We start from the raw sequence: 16,527 nt of genomic DNA on the forward strand, positions 1-16,527 counted from the left end.
CAGGCTCTGCAGGACCCTGTGCACCAGCAGGCACAGCTGCTGCCCTGTGTCCTGCTGTGGAGACTGGAAAGTGAAGCTGGACATGATGACTGCTCTGTGCATGCCTTCTCTCCTGACTTTGCTCTTCCCCTTCTCCTTTCTCCTCAGTCAACCTTGGCTTTAGTCTTTCTTCACCACTTGACCTCTATTTCTCTTTCCTGGGAAGAACCTCTTCTGCATCTGCCCTAGCTACAGCATCTGCCCTATCCAAGCTACAAATTAGACCTGGTTAAAATTTCTTTCAGCAAAACTGAGACTTGAACAAAACTTTTTCTGAGTTTTGGGGGAATTGTAGGAGCTCTCTCTTTGGGAAGTGGCTTTCTGTTGAGCACTTGAGTTCAAAAATGTGCATTTTCCCTTCTGTTACAGGTTCAGATGACCTTGAGTAGGTCACTTCATCTGCCCAAATTTTTTACCACTTGTTAAATTTAGATAAAAATACTTGTCTGGGTTAGTAAAATGTCTTTGAGATCATTGGACAACAAAAACTATCCAACTGGTGATTATTATGATTATTATAATTACTTTTATTAAATGAAACCAGCTGATTCTTGTGCAACACTCTTATGGGCTCCACCAGACCTTTACTGGTGAGACTCGGAGAGGAAAAAAAAAAATCTTTTGTTATCCCTGGACAGGGATGTGTTTTTTGAGATTGAGTTTTGTGGTTTTGTTACGAAACTTATGACAGTCGGTCATGTGGTTTGCTTTCTGGTCTGACTGAACCCTGCTGAACCCGTACGCAAGGCAGCAGAGTTTAATGATTCACAGGGGCTATGTTTTGGGTTGGCTTCTGCTGGATGGGGGCCGTGCAAACCTGCACGGCCAGGGAACCCTCTTGGTGAAGAGGCTGAAAAAACTCAGCTCAAATCCCTGCAAGCCTGGACTCAATGTGGCCTCACTGTTGGGCCCGGCCTATTTTGGGTGTATTGAGTTCTAAGTGCTGGCCATGTCTTGTGACACCTAGACTTTCTTCCTGAACAACTGGGCTTTCCCTCTGTTTACAGTAATGGGCGCCTGTAAAAATTTTTGGGAGTGCACGAGGTCTTGTTTTTTGTGATTTCTCCCTCTTCTTTTCCCCTTGCCTCCCACACTGCCGCGGGATGAAACTGACCCCGAGGCGCTCGGCGCTGGGTCTCCGTGCCCGGTTATTTGCACGACCTTGGAAGGGGGAAGCGGGGCGAATTCCCGGCCGGCTCCTGGGCCGATCCTGGAGGAGCCGGAGCTCCGGAGCCATGGTTCGTGCCGAGGGCGGGACGCGGCGGACCCCCGCTCTTTACTCGGCGGCTTTGGTGCCGGAGGGAGCCGGGAATGCCCCGATCCCTCAGGGCCAGGGGGAAAAGCCCCTGCCATGTTCGCGGGGAGGCGGCGGGCGCCCTTCTCCCTGCCCCGCGCTGTCACCGGAGTTGGAGTTCGCATGGAGGAGGCCGGCGGAGGAGGAGGAGGGAGGCGGGAGGCGGGAGGCGGGAGGAGGAGGAGGGAGGGGGCCGCCTTGTTTGTGGCTTGTCAGCAGCCGCTGGAGACAAGCCTCCATGTGTGAAAGCCGCTTGGCATGAATGCCTGGGCCGTACCAAGCGCCGCGGCGCCCGCGGGGGGAGGCGGCCCCGCCGCCCCGCCGCCCCGCGCAGACAAAAGGCCCGGCACGGCTTCCCCGTGAGTTGCCCCGGTGCTGCCGTAGCGCCCGCCCGGCCCCGCTCCCCGCCGCCCCCGCCATGCCGCCCCGCGTCCTGGCCGCCTGAGACAGGTAAGCGCCGGCCGCGGGCGGGAGGGCGGACGGGCGGGGGTTCCGAGCCGGCGCCGCCGCCCCCGGGGCCGCTCCCCGCCCGCCGCCGCCGCTGCCCCGGCGGGGCCGCGTGTGCCGCAGTCAGCCCCGGGCAGCTCCGGCGGCCCCGGCTCGGCGCTGGAAAGTTTTGCGGCGGCCGCGGCGCCGTGCCTCAGTTTCCCCCCCGGGGAGGCACCGCGCCGGCCGGGGGGATCCCGGGACAAAAAGCGCCTTCCACCTGTTGGCTTCCGTCCCGGCGGCTTTCGAGGCGAGGAAGGGCCGGGGGGAGAGCCCGGGGCGGCCCGGAGAAGCCCCGCGGGGGAGGGTGGAATGCCGGGGTCTTTTGTCAACCCTCCATCCCGCTGCCTCCGGAGGCAGGCAGGGCGCCGCGGGGATGGGAGATGTTTTTTCCCCTCCTGGATGTCGGGAGATTAGATGAGATGTATTTACAGTTGCCGTTTATCAGCGAGTAAATATCGAGCTCGGCGTGAGAGCAGCAACGCGAAGCCTGCTTGCTTGCTCTCTTGCCGGAGGTTTTGTAGCTGTTATCCTACTGTTGGTGAGGTGATAATGTGCAAGAGCCAAAAAAAAAAAAAAAAAAAAAAAAAAAGCAAAGGGGAGACAATTCCTGCTCCTCACAATTCCTGCTCCTCACAATTCCTGCTCCTCACACCCGGGCTTACCACAGTATCGGTACTGGCTTTGGTTAAATTTGGAGGGATATTTTTTTCCTTGTGGCATGAGACACAGAAAGCCTCCAGAAATTCTAGGTGCATCTTCACGAGGTCTTTTAAGTTTGTCGTGTGCCATCATTCGGGTTTCATTGATTCTAGTTGTTTTGTTAAAAAATAACCTACAAGATTCTGAGCTGCACAAATGTTCGTCATCCTAATGTCCTGGCACAACCTATGCGAGGCAGGGGCTGGGAGAGGGGGAGAGAGTGAGGGATATGTGCTTTCCCAGTCAACGCTGGGAGGAGAGCATCATGTGTTGAAGAATATGAGCAGGAATGGGAGATGGGGGAGGGAGTCTAAATTGTCCTGAGACCCTATTCAATCCAGCAAGGAAGATGGAGGATCTTGCTGCTGCAAAAAAAATGTACGGCAGAAATCTCAGCCAGCTTCTCTCTGACTTGTTACCTCCCTTCAGAAAATAAATAAATAAGCAGGAAAAGAATCAAAGCAAAACCCTGTGATTTGCTGTAACGTTTTCCATGATACCTTTATCCCACATGCCTTACAGTCAGTCCAGTGATGGAGGTATGTGAGAAGCAGGGAGAGAGACTCTGAGGCTTATCGTCACAGGAGGGGGAGAAGTATCAGATCGTGTTTGAAAGGAGACTTGTCAGGCAATGAGGGAGGGAGGAAAAATGCCTGCTCCAGGCAGCTGGACCTGAGCAGAAGAAGGAGGAGGCTCCAGCACCTATGGTTCTAAAGCTGGGTGGAAAACCCGTGGAGAGGGGATGTAGACAGATGGGGGAGCGAGGAGGAAGGATGTCTAAGGAAGACCTTGGGCTGTCTCCTTGGAGGGCTTTAAAAAGGGGAAATTTTGAACTGAATCAGGGCATGGGCAAGGCTAAAGTGCAGCTAAGCTAAGTGTGATGTAGCAGGACTTTGCAGTATGGAAGAACACAGAGGTTGAGTTGTCTAACTTGGTGGAGTTTGGGGCATTTGGTGAGGGGAAGAGATTTTTGTAGCTGGAGTGATTGTGTCTTGGGCAAGAATTGCATTTGGGTGAATGAGGAGAGAGCATGTGGCTTGCTGCCTTTTCCATAGGTGGCTTCTCTGGTAGAGGGGCTTTCTGTTAAAATATCTTTGTAAATTTCTGTTTGTTTTGCTGGAAACTGAGAGTGGCAAGGAGAAAGTCACCTGTCCCTTGTGAAGCGTGGGGATGAAATAGACCTTTATTGCTTTATTGATGTTTCCACGCAGCCAGCGCCTCCACACACATGGAAACAGCAAGTTTGTGCAAACACACCTGCTTGAATCGCACATCCTTCCTCTTGAGGGGCAATGTGCACGTGTTGTGAGCGTGGCTCCTGCACAGACATGGCCCAACTCTCGTGTTTTCCTCAGTTTACAGGATAGTTGTTCCCTCAGCCTGGTAGCAGCAGTACATGGCAGCCAACTTTGTGATAGCACCAACTGCACGTGAGGTGGCTGAGACTTAAAGCCAGTATGTGACATGTTGAGCTTTTCCATTCATGGCAGCATTCCCATGATGGGGCAGGGACGTACCACAGGTGTCTGGCATGCCCAGATAAAATGTTACAGACGTGCAGAGGACAGATCTCAGGTCAGATTTACCCCAGGTCACTCTCTTTGAGAGGAAGCTGAAGCAGCCCCAGCTCCTTGCAGGCAGAGCTCACACGCTGCTCCCACACGCAGATCGCACGCGTGCACGCTCCACCTTTCCTCTCCAGGATCACCTGTTTGAATCCAGCTGGGCTGGCAGCACAGGGACGTTTTGCACCCTCCTGGATGGGGATTTGATGGCCTTTCTGTTCCAGCTTGGCGCTGGACGGGCTTGAGCCACAAAAGCTTAACAACAGGGAACACTAATGAGCCCCTGCTTGGCATGCTGAGAAGAAAGGCCGAGGGCTGAGTGGGCACAAAAACAGTGGCATGGAGCCCCTTGGCCAGAGTCTGAGCCTCGGCACGAAGGCTGGGGAGGGAGCAGAGGCTCTGGAGCCGGGAACAAGACGGCAGCGCTGCAGCAAAGGCAGGAGAGGAGACCATGTTGGGGGGAGGAGAGCAGGCTGCTGTTTCCACATCATCTGAAAACTCAACCTGCTGTCAGGACAGAAGGAAGGCTTGTGCATATTTTATGTCACTTTTCTCCTTCTAGGACAAGCTGCTGATCTGATCAGCTATGCACTTTAAAATCCTTGACGCGCCAATCAGCAAGTATGACTCGAGGCCAATAACCAGCCTTGGCCTCCTGCCTCGGCTCCTTTGTGGACATCCCATGCCGCCCTTCCCCGGAGAACGTGCGCACAATTAAACCCCGCACGGCGTTCCTCAACTGCGGCATGGGATGTGACGAGCTGCATGGAGACGGGGACAGAAAATGGCAACGTGTCAGGGCTGGGGGGGGTGGAGGCGGGGAGGGGAGTTGGCCATTTCTTGTGCTGTTTGCTGATGTCTGGAAGGAGACTAAATGGGTAAATCGGTTTTCCTTTGAACTGCTGGTGTGCTGTTCCAGTCAGCTGCTCTTGCTTCAGAGGTGTTCAGTGGCAGCTCAGGAGTTGGTGGGGCTGGTGGTAAACAAAATGTATTTCACTCCTTCAGCCTGAATTTTGTTGGGGGCTGTCAGATGAGGGATTTGTCCTCAGCAGTTAGTTATTCAGTGCTGCTTCTGCATAGCAGAGCCACTTGAGCCGCTGGAGATGGGAGTACCACTGGTGCCTAAGGGTGCAGGCGGCCCAAGCACCGTAGTTTTGACAACAGTGTCTCACACACAAAAGCGCAACTCCTGTGTCCCATGAGCCAACTCACTGCCCTAAACATCATCTTGGGATACATGAGGAAGCAAATATTTTTTCTGTGTGATGCAGAGTTGTGACCCTAACTGAGTTAACGTTGGCCCTGCTTTATCCTTCACTTGTCCCGTGTGAGAAATGGCCATCGTGTGTGGTGGTCTCACAGAACCTGAGGTTCTGGCACTGATCTGATGGGCAGCCTTAGGCAAATTGCCTTAAAGCTGGCGTGGAGCTTCCTGCTGCAGTCTGTGAGATGGGGTGGTGCTTGCCCAGCACCCCAAAGGGCTGTGTGTGTGTGTGTGTGTGCGCAGGGCTGGCACACCAGCCCATGGACAAAGCGTGTGGTTTTGCACTGAGCGTGACTCACGCGACAGCAACTTCTGCTCGAGGTATGCGCGCGCTCTGAGCTCTGTTGGACAGTGAATTCTGCTTTGTCCTCCCAGCAGAAAGCAGCACAACTTGCCAGTGACATGGACTGGACATGTATTCCCATAACAACAATATTATAAACATATGGTGAACCTGGTGGAACAACTGCTGTCCTTGTCTCCTCGCGAAACAAGGAGCCGGTTAACAGAATCTTGAGGCTGTCTGAGGCTGTATCTCCCCAGACTGTGATCTCATCAGCTTTCCCAAGCTAACCTCAACCTGGTCACTGCTTGGATTGTAAACTTGGGCTGGCTGGGAGGGGGTGGGAGCAGTTAGCAGGAATGGCTATTTGTGATTCAGTCCACTTCCCTGTGACTCAGAGCTGAACCATCCCTCGGTAGAGTATTTGGGGATAGTACTCTTCAGATGTTGAACATCAGTCTCGTTCTTAGAAGTTCTGCAGTACCCGGGCTTGCTTGCTTGCTTGCTTGCAACTGGGTTTTTCTCAGCATCTTTTGTGAAAACAAAACCCTAAAAACTACTTCTGACTATTAAAGACGCCATGGTAATTTTTGCCAAAAGAAGAAGGGGGAGTGGTCTTAGCCCTGGGCACTTTGCCAGATTCGAGCTCAGGAAATTGCAGTCTATCTAGGTAAAACTCCCTATAGTTTAAATGAAAAAAAGTATTCATCTCTTACTGTCTTAAAGGGTAAGCACTGTGTTCTCTGGAGCCTTAAACAGACAGTACATTCTGGTTGGAGAGGTGGTTACAGTTGCTTGCTGGGAGAAGAATTTTTTATGCAAAAACTGGGGCCTTTTTTGCATTTTTGGGATGCTTCTAATTGCAAAATGCTGTATGCATTTTAGGTTATTGCAAAGCTTGAATGAATATGTGGCTCAACATACAAATGCAGGGAAATATGCTGGTGTGCTGTTTGCACAGGGAGCAGGCACAGCCAGCACATACACATCTTTTCTGTGGCAGAAAAATAAGGACCAGTTTTGTAGTCCTGCGCGTGTGCATCTGGGGGCTGGATTTTTGTATGTTTAGCAGCAATTGCTTTTGTAAGCTGCTGCTAGGGCACGTAACTGGCTGTGTGCAATTGCAGTAATGGAATGTGAAAATGCAACTACACACAGACCTGTAATCTTGCATGCAAAATACTACTGGTCTAGTTCTCCAGGTACCAAAAAATGGTCTGAGATTGTACTTGCCTTTGCATTTAACTGTGTTCACCTGCATTTTTCAGGTGACAGCTGTGTGTATGGAGTGCTGAATGATGATCCTTTCTATTTTTGCTCCAAGAAGAAGGAAATTAAATCTTTTACTAGTGATGATGGCAGTGCACGTGTTGTGATAAGTCCAGGATGGAGGTGGCTGGGGAGTTGCAATGAAAATTCCATAACGCTTTGAAATCCTGGGGAAATGCATGGGTGAAGGAGAGCAGAGTGAGCTCCTGTTCCCCCTGCAGATGAGGAGTACTGAAATGATGTTTTTGTCAGTGCTGTCAGGATCTGACCTTACCTTCTGCCAAATCCAGTACTTTCAGGGCCCCCCAAGACAGAATGTGCAGTAGGGCACACATGCATGCAAGGCTAAATATCCATGCTGGGAAGGGTGTCCTTGGCTATTCCAGCCCAGGACTCCCAGAGTGCGAAGCAGATCTCCTCCTCCTCACGCAGTGATGTGCCTCAGCCCTGCCCCAGGGAGACACAGGAGAACAGCTCACTTTCTCTGCACTTCACTCTCCAGCTTCTCTGGTGACAGTGATAACAAAGGGCTGCTCTGCATTAGGTGATATGGATCTCTCTCAGCCCACTAAACTCGAGTCCTGCAGGCTTCTCACTAGTCCTCGGGGCTTGGGTGTCACTGTGGCCTCCCAGCCTGGGGTGGCCTGGGACAGTACCCGTGGGGACTGACAGCTGAACTTTCTCCACGAGTTCTGGAGGCATGGATTTCTCCTTACTGAAACCCGTGATTTTACTTTGAGGTTATTTCTTGCCATCCTGGGTCCTTGACTGCAATCACTTCCATTTTGCATGCTGCTCTTTGTAATTGAATCTATCGATGTATATTTAATCCACTTGGCACCGTGGTTGGTAACTAGGCACTGCTTCCCAGCCTTCTGTCACTTGTTTTCACAATTACTGTCTGAAGTTGGGGTGGGTGCCTGTCGCTCAGCTCCTTGCCCAATTGCTAGACTGCCTGGGAAGGCCTGTGCTTGACAGTCGTGTCCACAGCTGGTACAGCTCCTGTCCTTCCATCTGGACTTCAGCCAGGTGTGCAGGACTTGGGTCATGGAAGCTAAGCCTGTTGGGTTTAATTCTCTTTTCTGCCGCTGATTTGCTTTGTGTGATCATGGGCAAGTCCTTTAACCTCAGATGGCCTCCACTGGGTTATCTACTTCAGAAAGGTGTTGTAATGCTTAATTATTGCCAGCTCTTGAGAAACCCCTGGTGGGAAAAAAATGCATTTTATTCAGAAATATCGCTGACCTGCCTGGCCTTTCTAAGCCACCTTGGTGGTGCTAGGAGATATTATTTTTCCAACCTCAATAATGTTTCTTCAATTTTTCATCTGTACATTCACCCACTCTCTCAGCTGCATGTAAAAATGCCAAGCTGTCTGAAGCCATGGAAATATTTTTATAAACTTGACAGCCACGGCAAACATTCCTCCTTGGCAATAAACAAACAAGGTACACAACTTGCCATTAACATCAATTTATAGCAGAGAGACCTTCGTCACTCATTGATGAGGGAATCCTAGATAATTCTTCTGCTAGCAAGCCATAAAAAATAGTGTTGTCTGAGATAAGGAAAATGCTGGATCCTTTGGGTTCCTGTGTGCAGGGAGTAACTGGGAAGCTCTGTTTGCCCAAGTGCATGTGGGAGTTCAAGCAGGCACCAGGTATTTGGTTTATTCAAGGCTCTTACAAACTATGTTTGGCTCGGGTGTATGTGTGCTTGGGGGCTTGCTGTTTGTTTGTAGGCAAAAAAAGCCTGTTTTCCATAGTGGCACCTGAAACACAAAGGTGGTACAAATTAAACTGGATAAATTTTAGACACCTGAAAAAAAAAGCTGCAAACAAAAGACATCAGTCAGCATTGCAGGAGCAGAGCCCTTGTCGTGCAGCCTGCCGTGCACCCTCCTTCCATTTTCCTTGCAGCTGGCTATGGGCTGGGAGGGTTGGCAAGCACCTGAACCCACACTGCAACATCTCCCTGTGGGCAGCTCCCCACGTAAGCACTCAGACTGTGCTCATTTTGGTGTGTTCTAGGTTAATTTACCCTGAGTACATCTAAACACAGATCTTCAGAGACCTTGGTGGTGCTGGCAAAAAATAAAAAGCAGGTACCCCTCTTTTTCTCTCATTGCTTTGGGTTATCTCTTGCTTTTCCAGCAGGCTCTCTTCCTGCCATCTTTGAGTAGTGGATTCTCTGTGGTATGCTCAGGAGAAGAAAGTCTAGCCTGTTCTTCACCTGTGTCTTTGATGGAAGACTCAAAGTAGGGAGCCAAGCTTCTTTCCACCACCTCACTCATTCACTGCCTCTCTGTCTCTGTGCCGTAGTTCCTCCCTTCTTCAAATGGGGATGACAAGTCTTCTCTCTGCTTCCACAAAACCTTTGAAAACTAAGGAGAAAAACATGCAGGGCATTTGTCTTCCCTCTCCAGGAAATCATAAATCCCTCCCCTCTCCCCTCACCCCTCTCCCTTCTCCTCTCTACCTTTTTTCCTCTCTCCTCTCCTCTCTCCCCTTTTCCTCTCATTTTAAGAGTTGTTATTATTATATTCTGTCCCTTTAGGTCTCCTCTACTTCCACCGCTCTTGCAATCTGTCTCTCTCTGCTGTTTCCATATCCCCTTCTATTTGCAGCTCTCTTCCTTCTGTTCATGTCATTTTCTTCTCTCACCCTGTATCTCCTACCCTCCCCCACTATTCATGCGCCGCGCGCTCCTATCGCTTCCCTCTGGTTTATCCTCCAAATTCCTCCCTTATGTGTGTCTCCACCACGGACCCCTTTGTGTTGCTGCTGGCTGTGTGTCCCTGGGAGCTGCTGGCCAGGCCTGAGGGAGAAGGGCAGGGTGTGGGATCAGCTGGACAGCCCCTGCAGGGTGGGGGTTGCCCTCTGAGGAGCAAGGTGAGGCTCCCTCCTTGTGTGTGCTGCTGGCTCTGGATGGAGCTGCCTCGAGTCCCGTTCTGAGCTGCAGCACGGTTGTCACTTTAATGTCTGAGCACTTTGTTTCTGCCTGGAAGCTTGATGAGGTCTGTAGTCTCAAATGTTGTCTCGTGATGTCACTGTACCTCCTTGGACGTGACCTTGTGACTTTCTCTGGTCCCATTGTCCTATTCCCATTCCCCTTATGTCCCCCTGACTCCAGACACTCTGTTCTGAACACATGGGTTGTGTTGTGCCTGGCTGCCTGTTGACAGCTCTGGTTGTTGAGAGGATGACTGTCCCATGTGTCACTTGCAGCTGAGTTCAGGACCCTATGCTCTGCCAGGAAAAGCCATGATGGAGGAGGGAGAGGCTGGGCACCAGAGGTCTGGGAAGCCCTGTGCATCCTGTTGGAGAGTTGCACTGAGCACACAAGCCAGTGCCCAGCGGGTCAAGACAACTGTGCTGTGTTCCTGGGAGACCTGTGCTTAGTGTCCTGCTGTTGTGACAGGACAGGAGCCACAGGGTCACTGCCTTAGGGAGAACCCCTCTCCCATCTGCCTGAGAGAGCCACCTGATCCCAGGGGGAGGCTATCCCACTATCTCCTGTGGGATAGAGTTTCCTCCAAGTCAGCCAGGGTGGTTGTGGTGTATTTAGCCACCTCTCTTCAGGGACAGGATCTTGGCTGCAAGGATCAAGCCCAGTGGCAGCATGGTGGGTTCTTTATGTCCCTTCATGGACTCTGTTTTCTTCACACGTAGGGGACATATGACATGGAGAAGTCCCTTTCTCAGGGCAGGGAGAGGTGGCTGCATCTAGGCTGATGGGAGAGAAAGCCAAATCAGGGCTCATGAGATGTTCCTGACAGCAAGGCACAGAGAGGTCAAGGAGATGGCCACGTGCTGAACTTCATCCAGTGTCCTACAGAACAGGGCATGGTGACTTTTGGGCTCCAGTGGAGTTTAGCTCTACTCCTGGGTAGCACATTCCCCCTGCCAGGTGTCACTCAGTCCCAGACTGAATAATGTCATGAGCCTCAGTTCCCCTGACCAGACAGTTCCTGATTTCTGCCTTCTGTCTCTGTAACACTCAACCCTTCCTTAGCATGCTGGATGATCTCCCTTGTGCTGCATGTGAGTTGCTGTGCACCTTTTCCCGTTTTTCCCACAGCAGTTTTTCTCCCTCTCCGTACCTGCTTCACCTGTTTTACCTGCTTTCTCCCTCCTGCTCTGCCTCTGGGCTAGGTCTCTCTCCAGACTCTGTCTAAAACCCTCTGCCTCATTTGCCTTCCCATCTGGCTTCCTTGTCTCCCTGGTCATGCCCTGAGCTGTCAGAAGCCAGGGGAGGAGGACCATTGCAAGAGCAGGGCACAGACTGGAGGGTGTGAGGAAGAGCAGAGCAGGAAGGCAGATTCCTAAGGCAGGCTCCATTATTTGCTGGTCTCTGGCCTCTCCCAGGTATGTGCTCTTAGCCACACAGCAGAAGTCCCCTTTTCCCAGAAGTGTGATTTTCCCATTGCTTCTACTTCACTATTGGCAAGCTCCTGAAAGGTTAATGAAGTCATTCACTGCAAAAGGAAAAAGCACATCTTCCCATGTTTTGCATAAATTAATCTTGGAGATTATGGAGCACGGGGCACAGGATATGCAGCTATGTCCTTGAATCTTGTCACCCAAAGTGCAGCTCTGGGAGTATCACATAGGTGATACTGCGCTCTCCAGTCCTTGATATCAGCTGAGGCTAAAATGTAGGTAAAAAGCTGTGGCCTCCTCAGTCATCTTTATTCATGTTTCATTGTGTGTAACAGAGACTGGGGAGGAGGTACCCAGGAATGCCCACAAGCCCTTCCTCCCATTGCGGTGGATCCTTGTTTCCCACAGATCCTCTTTAGAAAATGCCCTGTATCAGGTTTCATTCCCCCTGGATTTTTTTTTTTTCTGCCTGAGAAGTATGCAGAAAATCATTCAATTGGTTTTGAACCACATGAGTGGGAGCAGGAACCAACCCCAGAAGATAAGTGTTCTGACCTTTACTGCACTCAGATAACTGAAAATAATAACAAATAAATGCATCTTGTTTCTAAACCTCAGACTTAGGTATGTGTCCCTGCCTTACTCAATGGGAGCCTGAGCTCCTGGGAGGGCTGAGGTTATGAACCTGGGAGCTGCCTGCAGTAAGCAGCAGCCCCTTTGCTTTCCTTTTGTAAAAGGAGCTGGAACCAGTCCAGATATTCAGGATGTGAGGGGACAGGGCCAAGATCCCCACACCCCTGCCATCTTGCTGCTGGGACCCTGCATGTTTTCCCATGGCTAGAGTGCTGGGAGAATGAGAATTTGTTTATTTCTTGCCTGTGTGTGTTTCTTTGTGCTTTTTGCCTCTTGTTTTCAAATATAGGGCTGACCATTTAGGGCCATGCCGGGCTGGCTACCAACTCTGCGTGTATGCAGACCCTGCATAAGATGATTTGCTCAGAAAAGGAAAGTGCTAAAACCTCCAAATCAGTGAGTGTTTGGGAAAAAAAAAAAAAAAAAAAAAAAGGGAACCTGTCTAGAAGGAGGACGTGCTGAACTGTTACTTGCAGCGAGCTCCCCAGGTCTGGGTCTTAGGTCACTGACTCAGACTTCCATCATCTCTGCAGATGCCCCTGGGGAGGTCCATCTGAGACAGCCTCTCTCTGCAGGCTGCTGGTGACAGTAAATATTTGTACACTGCATGCTGAAGTGCTGATATGGGGCTGGAGTCCCATTGTGCAGTGTGCTGTCCAGACCCTGGAAAGAGACAGTGCCTGTCCTGAAGGATTTACTGCAATCCCAAATGAGAGCTGGAAAACAGGCTTTTTGTGCCTACAGACAGGCACCAAGCACCAAATTCATGGTGCTCTCTGTCGTGGCTGTGGCTTGGTGTTCCTACACCTGGATGTTGCTTCCCTTCCCTCCTCTGTGTCCTGGGGAGATTGTTTGCTTGGTTTCTGCCATCCAAACCACCAGTGACTGTAGAGATGCCTGTATGCAGACCTTGGGGAGGATGTTGGGAGCTTTCTGGCACTCAGTCAGTGTAAAGCACCTTATTTATTAGAGTCTAATGCCCGTCTGGGATGTACTTCTGATCTAAAGCTCCTGATTCCTCCCTTTTAATGCTGAAGAAGCCGTTCAGAGGCCCCCTGGGCCCAATGTGTGCTTCTGCTGAAGGCTGCCCTGATCATATATCTACCACTGTCTTGCCCAGACTTCGGGTTCAGTGATTTTGTTTTCATTAGAAGATCTCCTCCAACTCACCTCTTCCTTCAGGGGTTCCAGCAGATACCCAAACAAATATGATATTCAGCTACTGCAGTGTATGGAAATGTGCATTTTCAGCGTGCAACCTGAGACGTGCCTGGATGTTTGCATTTGTGTTGTGTGGACGCTTGCATTCATGTCTGCCAGTGTGTTTGGGCTGGAGGAGGCAGCAGCAAAGCCTCTGGCAGCTGGGAAGAAAGGAATGACAGGCTTGCTAGGGGAGGGAGGAGAGAGTTTGGTAGCTGAGATGAGGATTGGGTAACAACTGGAGGGGGAGATCAGATTTAGGATCCATGTTGCTCACTTAAGAGAATAGGAGAAGAAGCAGTACATTGTTTATTGGGGATTGTGTTATTCCTGTGCATTATTTATTAGACTTCTGCTAATGGTGCTGCATAAAGAAGTGGCACTTCTACAGAAATTTCACAGACAGCTGGAGGATCAGTTCCAGGAGGTATTGTAACCAGGTCAGGTTGGTGTAGGGAATCCTGCTGGGCTCAGTTTTGACAGGCTTTGGAAAAGAGAAGATTGTTCAGGAGGCATTTGGAGGGGAGAAAGGGAGGGGGGATGTCTGTGACTCACCAGGGAACAATGATTGCTGTGAGGATAAAGGGGCAGGCTGGAAGAAGACCTGGAGACAATGGTGAATTCCTGGGTTCAGCAGCTTCAGGATTCCAGCCTGAGGTACAAGAAAGCGTGAGAAAATGATGTGTTTAGGAGGAAGCTTTAGGAGTAATAAAGGCAGCTGGTGAGAGAAAGCCAGAAGTGAAGAGGAAGCAATGCTGCACCTTGAAGTGGGTCCTTTAAGGCTTGATTTTGAGGCAGGAGTTGGAAGAATGGGTGTGCAGTGACTGTAACTGAGCCCTTCCTGAGTTACCTGTAGTGTCTGTGAGAACAGACCTGCTGGTTTGCAGCCTCTGCAGAGGTGTTGAGGTACCCAGGTGTAGTGAGAGTCCTATGGATTGCATAAGTGGGTCCCAGCTATTCTGAATGAGTCACAGCTGTGAAGTCCTTAGTTGGGCAGCAGCTGTAGCTCGTAAAGATAACTGGGATAAAAGGGGTGGGCTGAGAGCCCTGGAGGAGCCCCTGTGGAAGCCATGAGGAACTGTGTTACAGAGAAGAACTACATGGTAGAAGACCGGCTCGAGGGTGTGGACTTTAAGAATATAATAACAAGAGTATGGGACTCTAGAAATATGATAATAACAACAAGATAACGCCCAGGGACAGGAGACCAAGTAGGTTTGTGAAGTTCATAGTGCAGACAGATGGGTGCCAGGATGGGTGCCCCCAGCCAGTCCTTGGATACTGGTCTTTTCTTTCATTTGCAAGATGTCTGGTCACTTAGAGAGGTGGGACTGCTGTTCTGGTAGGTGGCATTCTTCTTTCCCTCAGCCATGAATCTGAAATCAGTCAATACTGGAGGAGGAAATCATGCCATTGGTGCAAACTGTCTTTGGGTGAGAAGCTAACTCATAGTCACCAAAATAACCAGAGAAAATGTAACGGTTTTATTTTTAAGGTTTGTTTTACCCCACCATGTTCAACCATTGGGCGGGGAACACCCTCCTTGCTGCTTGTGACTTGTTTCCATGAGCAGGTCTAAATGGAAGTTGCCTTGGTGACACTTCAACCTGAGAATCTTGGTGCTGAGCTGGTGCAGAATTTTGGGGCTGGAGGGGAGGAGGAGAAACTGCAACATAAACACAGCTTCATGGGATGTCCTTTATTTTTCTGACTGCAGTATGAAGCCTACTTTGGTGGATGGAGTCACACTGTGAACATGGGAAGTCCTGTAGCACAAACAGTAACTATTAGCCAGAGCCAGCCCCTGCCCTCAGCCATCAAGTACAGCACAGCTGAGCTACCATTACTGAGTGGTATTTTATTTATTTTTAACCAGGATTGATGCAAATCATTCAACAAGTACTTGTGACTGTTGGTGTGTTTAAGAGTTGTTTTGGGTTTTATTTTTCAGTTATTGTCTTAACACTGCACTACACCCTACAGCAAACCTCCTTGTTGTGTGCAGCTATCCTGGGAGTATGGGTAGTGCTAAGTGCACTGAGGACTGTAACAATAACTCTGTGAGAGTGGCCTGGAGGTTTGGAATTAACCAGGCCATGATGGGACATGATTCTGTTACTCCACTGTGTCGTTTGGAATAGAAGGTGGCTTGGGCCAACCAGCTGAAATGCCTTCAGAGTGTTTCTCCACCTTGGGAGAATGTGTGATCATCTGAGATCTGGGACTTGAGTTCTAGCAGGGATTATCCATTGGGAAAGGACAGTCCATTTTGAAAGTGAAGTGCTGATGGGTCCAGGAATGATAAGATCACCCTTGGACTTTTTTTTGTGCGTGTGTGAACTCCTAGAAGTCATCTATGTTGGTATAAATGAGATCATTTGGCCTAATTAGTTCCAAGCTTAATTAGCAGTAATTATCCCAACATGGGAGTAATACTCGAGTAGGAAGTACTGAGTCCTCGATTAGATAGATCTCTAATTGGTGTTACAATATTGTAATTAAAGCATGCTTGTACGCCTCTGCCTCTGCAAGTGATTTGTTTTATGTCTGATTAAGCAGGGAGTCCGGCAGCCTCAAGGAGGCCAGGACATCACCACTGATTGAAACACTGTATTATTCTTTGTTATAGGAAAGAAATGATGAATCACATGTACTAGGAAACACTGTGGGCCAAATTAGTCCTTTGAGTAATTGCTACTGGAGTTAGGGAAATTACAACAGGGGTAAATTTGGCCTCAAGTGTATCAGCTCTATCTGTGTATCACACAGTTAAACAAATACTCATTTGAATGTGCAGTCTGGCAATTACACCATCAGACAAATGCAAGTGAGTTAATCTGCATTTGCGATCGCTGGATTGCAGGGGTGAGTTTGGCTGCTGGGTGATGGTTATTAGGTTGCACATTCTGCTCAGGTTTTGTGGGAGGTGGTGCTGTATGTCCCAGGGTACAGCTGGCACAGCTTCAGATGGCCTCTGCTGGCTGCAGTGTGCTCTCCTTGGGGAGGTGGGACCTGGAAGGTACTGCTAGGGCCACCAGGAGCATCTGGCAACTGGAGGAGATGGACAGACAAAGTCTGGCTGGTCTGACCTTCCCTAGCAGAGGACCCTTCAGAAAATCAGGTAAACATGTTTTTTGAAGAAGTTTAAAATGAAGAGAGCGATAATGGGAACTTTCTGAAATTAGTCAGCATCAAAACACGAAAGCTTCCTATGTCTTTTTAAGAAACCACCTCCTTAGGAGTTGGCAAGTGTGCTGCTTTATTACTTATCTGTTCGCTACATGAGTGGGCGACTGTACTTCCTGATTTGGTTCTCCAACATAGAGAGATCATCAGCATAGGTCTGTAGAGGACAGTAACTCCTCGCCTACAGAAAGTAACAAATAGGAATGCGTGTATCCTCTGGCTGT

General features: G+C 50.0%; 1 protein-coding gene across 1 annotated transcript in view; it reads left to right on the top strand.

Annotated features, from left to right (window-relative positions):
- Positions 1–1,730: 1,730 nt before the first annotated feature.
- Positions 1,731–16,527, top strand: part of BCL9 (BCL9 transcription coactivator) — a 57,368-nt gene continuing 42,571 nt past the window's right edge. Inside the window, exon 1 of the mRNA XM_054270415.1 lies at positions 1,731–1,783. The gene's annotated coding sequence lies outside the window, so the exon portion shown is untranslated. The remainder of the gene's footprint in view (positions 1,784–16,527) is intronic.

Source organism: Melozone crissalis, unplaced genomic scaffold, assembly GCF_028551555.1.
Source record: "Melozone crissalis strain CALT ecotype California unplaced genomic scaffold, PUWL_Pcris_2 ptg000009l_1, whole genome shotgun sequence".
In the NCBI taxonomy this organism is placed as follows: Eukaryota; Metazoa; Chordata; class Aves; order Passeriformes; family Passerellidae; genus Melozone; species Melozone crissalis.